This window comes from Salvelinus fontinalis, chromosome 8 (assembly GCF_029448725.1).
Source record: "Salvelinus fontinalis isolate EN_2023a chromosome 8, ASM2944872v1, whole genome shotgun sequence".
In the NCBI taxonomy this organism is placed as follows: Eukaryota; Metazoa; Chordata; class Actinopteri; order Salmoniformes; family Salmonidae; genus Salvelinus; species Salvelinus fontinalis.
Window position 1 is genome coordinate 27,713,038 of NC_074672.1, and position 6,574 is coordinate 27,719,611.

Genomic DNA, 6,574 nt, shown 5'->3' on the forward strand with positions numbered 1-6,574 from the left:
ACCATTAACTGGACACAAAGACTGCTTTACCATAAACCATGTACTGGAAACAGACTGCTATACCATAAACCATATACTGGACACACAGACTGCTGTACCATAAACCATATACTGGACACACAGACTGCTATACCATAAACCATATACGGGACACACAGACTGCTATACCATAAACCATGTACTGGACACACAGACTGCTATACCATAAACCATGTACTGGAAACAGACTGCTATACCATAAACCATATACTGGACACACAGACTGCTATACCATAAACCATATACTGGACACACAGAATGCTATACCATAAACCATATACTGGACACACAGACTGCTGTACCATAAACCATATACTGGACACACAGACTGCTATACCATAAACCATATACTGGAAACAGACTGCTATACCATAAACCATGTACTGGAAACAGACTGCTATACCATAAACCATATACTGGACACACAGACTGCTATACCATAAACCATATACTGGAAACAGAGACTGCTTTACCATAAACCATATACTGGACACACAGACTGCTTTACCATAAACCATGTACTGGAAACAGACTGCTATACCATAAACCATATACTGGACACACAGACTGCTATACCATAAACCATGTACTGGACACACAGACTGCTTTACCATAAACCATGTACTGGAAACAGACTGCTATACCATAAACCATGTACTGGACACACAGACTGCTATACCATAAACCATGTACTGGACACACAGACTGCAATACCATAAACCATATACTGGACACACAGACTGCTATACCATAAACCATATACTGGACACACAGACTGCTGTACCATAAACCATATACTGGACACACAGACTGCTATACCATAAACCATATACTGGACACACAGACTGCTATACCATAAACCATGTACTGGACACAGACTGCTTTACCATAAACCATATACTGGACACACAGACTGCTATACCATAAACCATATACTGGACACACAGACTGCTATACCATAAACCATATACTGGAAACAGACTGCTTTACCATAAACCATATACTGGACACACAGACTGCTATACCATAAACCATATACTGGAAACACAGACTGCTATACCATAAACCATGTACTGGACACACAGACTGCCATACCATAAACCATGTACTGGAAACAGAGACTGCTATACCATAAACCATGTACTGGAAACAGACTGCTATACCATAAACCATATACTGGACACACAGACTGCTATACCATAAACCATATACTGGACACACAGACTGCTATACCATAAACCATATACTGGACACACAGACTGCTATACCATAAACCATATACTGGAAACAGAGAATGCTTTACCATAAACCATATACTGGACACACAGACTGCTTTACCATAAACCATATACTGGACACACAGACTGCTATACCATAAACCATATACTCGAAACAGAGAATGCTTTACCATAAACCATATACTGGACACACAGACTGCTTTACCATAAACCATATACTGGACACACAGACTGCTTTACCATAAACGATATACTGGACACACAGACTGCTATACCATAAACGATATACTGGACACACAGACTGCTTTACCATAAACCATATACTGGACACACAGACTGCTATACCATAAACCATATACTGGACACACAGACTGCTTTACCATAAACCATATACTGGACACACAGACTGCTTTACCATAAACCATATACTGGACACACAGACTGCTATACCATAAACCATATACTGGACACACAGACTGCTATACCATAAACCATATACTGGACACACAGACTGCTATACCATAAACCATATACTGGACACACAGACTGCTTTACCATAAACAATGTACTGGAAACAGACTGCTATACCATAAACCATATACTGGACACACAGACTGCTATACCATAAACCATGTACTGGAAACAGACTGCTATACCATAAACCATATACTGGACACACAGACTGCTATACCATAAACCATATACTGGACACACAGACTGCTATACCATAAACCATGTACTGGAAACAGACTGCTATACCATAAACCATGTACTGGACACACAGACTGCTTTACCATAAACCATGTACTGGAAACAGACTGCTATACCATAAACCATGTACTGGAAACAGACTGCTATACCATAAACCATATACTGGACACACAGACTGCTTTACCATAAACCATATACTGGACACACAGACTGCTATACCATAAACCATATACTGGAAACAGACTGCTATACCATAAACCATATACTGGACACACAGACTGCTATACCATAAACCATATACTGGACACACAGACTGCTATACCATAAACCATGTACAGGAAACAGACTGCTATACCATAAACCATGTACTGGAAACAGACTGCTATACCATAAACCATATACTGGACACACAGACTGCTTTACCATAAACCATATACTGGAAACAGACTGCTATACCATAAACCATATACTGGAAACAGACTGCTATACCATAAACCATGTACTGGACACACAGACTGCTATACCATAAACGATGTACTGGACACACAGACTGCTTTACCATAAACCATATACTGGACACACAGACTGCTATACCATAAACCATATACTGGACACACAGACTGCTTTACCATAAACCATATACTGGACACACAGACTGCTATACCATAAACCATGTACTGGACACACAGACTGCTATACCATAAACCATATACTGGACACACAGACTGCTTTACCATAAACCATATACTGGAAACAGACTGCTATACCATAAACCATATACTGGACACACAGACTACTATACCATAATCCATATACTGGACACACAGACTGCTATACCATAAACCATATACTGGACACACAGACTGCTATACCATAAACCATATACTGGACACACAGACTGCTATACCATAAACCATATACTGGACACACAGACTGCTGTACCATAAACCATATACTGGACACACAGACTGCTGTACCATAAACCATATACTGGACACACAGACTGCTATACCATAAACCATATACTGGACACACAGACTACTATACCATAAACCATATACTGGACACACAGACTGCTATACCATAAACCATATACTGGACACACAGACTGCTTTACCATAAACCATATACTGGACACACAGACTACTATACCATAAACCATATACTGGACACACAGACTACTATACCATAAACCATATACTGGACACACAGACTGCTATACCATAAACCATATACTGGAAACAGACTGCTATACCACAAACCATATACTGGAAACAGACTGCTATACCATAAACCATGTACTGGACACACAGACTGCTGTACCATAAACCATATACAATCCACACATGCATGATGTATCTTCTCAGATACGAACACTTCTTTCTCTATCACACAACTCACATAGTCCTACATATTTTATCCAACTCTCGAACTAACTTTCTGTCTCACAAAACACACACACACACACACACACACACACACACACACACACACACACACACACACACACACACACACACACACACACACACACACACACACACACACACACACGAAGGCTGGAAAGCGTTCTGGTTACTTACCTCTCTGGGTGTCTTTGCGTGGTGAGTGAGTGCTCATTGGATCAGCTCATTGGATCAGCTAGCCGTGAAGCACATAGAGACATACAGCTCTCTCTCTCGCTCCATCTCTCTTTCACCTCCTCTCACTTTCTCTCTCTCTCTCTCTCTCTCTCTCTCTCTCTCTCTCTCTCTGTCTCCGACTCAGTCTTCAAAATGTTCCTTTCTCTCTACCTTGCCTCACACTCTGTTTGCTCTTAACTCTTCTATGCTCTTAAACTCTCCCTCTCTCTCACTTTAGCTTGCTTGATCTCTCTAACCCCCCTCTTTCTATCTCTCTCGCTCTGTCCCTCTCTCTCTCCCCCCCTCCCTCTCATTCTCTCTCTGTCTCTCTATCTCCCTCTCTCTCTCTCTTTCTCTCCCTCTCTCTCTCTGGGTGTATTATTAGCAAAGCTATGTACGACGCTGATAGTTGATGTCAGGCTCATTGTGGGAGCGCTAGCTAGCCGTAGTGTTAGCACTAGCAGCATTTATGGCTTGTGTTTGGCTGAGTGCCCAGAGGCTATGCTCATTAACCTCCCCAATGCATTGGCCCACATCTCACGCTATTGGCTTAACACCTCAGCCTCTCCTCCTATCACAGCACAGTAGAATGGTGGGAAATGTGTGCAGAATGGTGGGAAAGTAAACTACCAGTAAACTACCATAACCTGGGTCACTTTGAAGGATTTTATGTAATTTATCACAAGACATCTAGTGGCCCTTTTGGGTACTTCAGATTATCATAAGCGTCTGTAATTATCCCTGGCCCTCTGTTTGGCCTCATCACATGTAAAATATATCAAATAATCAAATTATACTGAAGAAGAATATAAACACACCATGAAACAATTTCAATGATTTAACTCAGTACAAATCCCATTTTATTTGTCACATGCGCCAAACTGTGATATCCTTACTTACAAGCCCTTAACCAACATTGCATTTTTTTCTTCTCCCCAAATTTGACCTCGTCTCGTTGCTGCAACTCCCCAACGTGCTCAGGAGAGGCGAAGGTGGAATTATGTGTCCTCCAAAACATGACCCACCTAACCATGCTCCTTAACACACACCAGCTTAACCCAAGAGCCAGCCGCACCAATGTGTCAGAGGAAACACCGTTCAACTGTCCTAGTTAAACTTGCCCAGTTAAATAAAGGTTAAAGAAAAAAGAAAAAGAAACTGCCGACCAGCGTCAGTCTGCAAGCACCCGGCCGCCACAAGGAGTCGCAAGGGCGCGATGAGTCAAGTAAAGCCCCCCCGGCCTTAGACCGCTGTGCCACTCGGGCATAGATAATAGATAATAAACAGCAAGTAGCAGCAGCGTAGTAAAAAAAAGGGTCAATGCAAATAGTCTGATTTCATTAGCTGTTCTGGAATCTTCTGGCTTGGGGGTAGAAGCTGTTAAGAAGCCTTTTGGACCTAGACTTGGTGCTTCGGTACTACTTGCCCGTGCGGAGAGCAGAGAGAATAGTCTATGACTTGGGTGGCTGAAGTCTTTGGCAATTATTAGGGCCTTCCTCTGACATCGCCTGGTATAGAGGTTTTGGATGGCAGGAAGCTTGGCCCCAGTGATGTATAGGGCCGTACACACTACCCTCTGTAGTGCCCTCCTTTTCCTGTAGTCCACGATCATCTCCTTTGTCTTGATCACATTGAGGGAGAGGTTGTTGTCCTGGCACCACACTTCCAGGTCTCTGACCTCCTATCTTAAGGCTGTCTCATCTTTGTTGGTGATCGTGAGTACAGGAGGGGACTAAGCCACGTTGAGGATCAATGTGGCAGATGTGTTTTTGCCTACCCTTACCACCTGGGGGCAGCCCGTCAGGAAGTCCAGGATCTAGTTGCAGAGGGAGGTGTTTAGTCCCAGGGTCCTTAGCTTAGTGATGAGCTTTGAGGGCACTATGATGTTGAATGCTGAGCTGTAGTCAATGAACAGCATTCTCACGTAGGCATTCCTTTAGTCCACATGGGAAAGGGCAGTGTTGAGCGCAATAGAGATTACAACATATGTGGATCTGTTGGGGTTATATGCAAATTAGAGTGGGTCTAGGGTTTCTGGGATGATGGTGTTGATGTGAGCCATGACAAGCCTTTCAAAGCACTTCATGGCTACAGACATGAGTGCTACGGGTCGGTAGTCATGTAGGCAGATTACCTTGGTGTTCTTGGGCACTCATGCTCTCATGCATGCTTCAGTGTTGCTTGCCTTGAAGCGAGCATAGAAGTGATTTAGCTCGACTGTTAGGCTTGTGTCACTGGGCTGCTCACCAAATTAAATGTAAGGGCTTTATTGGCATGGGAAACATATGTTTACATTGCCAAAGCAAGTGAAATAGATAATACAGAAAAGTGAAATAAACAATACACATTTATAGTAAACATCACAATTACAAAAGTTCCAAAAGAATAAAGACATGTCAAATGTCATATTATGTATATATACAGTGTTGTAATGATGTCCAAATAGTTAAATAGGAAAATAAATACACACAAATATAGGTTGAATTTACAATGGTGTTTGTTCTTCACTGGTTATCCTTTCTTGTGGCAACAGGTCACACATATTGCTGCTGTGATGGCACACTGTGGTATTTCACCCAATAGATATGGGAGTTTACCCAAATTTGATTTGTTTTCTAATTATTTGTGTGTCTATGTAATCTGAGGGAAAAATGTCTCTATGGTCATACATTTGGCAGGAGGTTAGGAAGTGCAGCTCAGTTTCCACCTTATTTTATGGGCAGTGTGCACATAGTCTGTCTTCTCTTGAGAGCCAGTTCTGCCTTCGGCTGCCTTTCTCAATAGCTAGGCCATGCTCACTGAGTCTGTACATAGTCAAAGATTTCCTTAATTTTTGGTCAGTCGCAGTGGTCAGGTATTCTACCACTGTGTACTCTCTGTTTAGGGCCAAGTAGCATTCTAATTTGCTTTTTTGTTAATTCTTTCCAATGTGTCAAGTAATTATCTTTATGTTTTCTCATGATT

General features: G+C 42.0%; 1 protein-coding gene across 1 annotated transcript in view; it reads right to left on the reverse strand.

The window, feature by feature from the left end:
• The window catches only part of LOC129861007 (uncharacterized), a 133,004-nt gene extending 129,145 nt beyond the window's left edge, over positions 1-3,859 (reverse strand). Inside the window, exon 1 of the mRNA XM_055932017.1 lies at positions 3,572-3,859. The gene's annotated coding sequence lies outside the window, so the exon portion shown is untranslated. The remainder of the gene's footprint in view (positions 1-3,571) is intronic.
• Between the last annotated feature and the right edge of the window lie 2,715 nt (positions 3,860-6,574).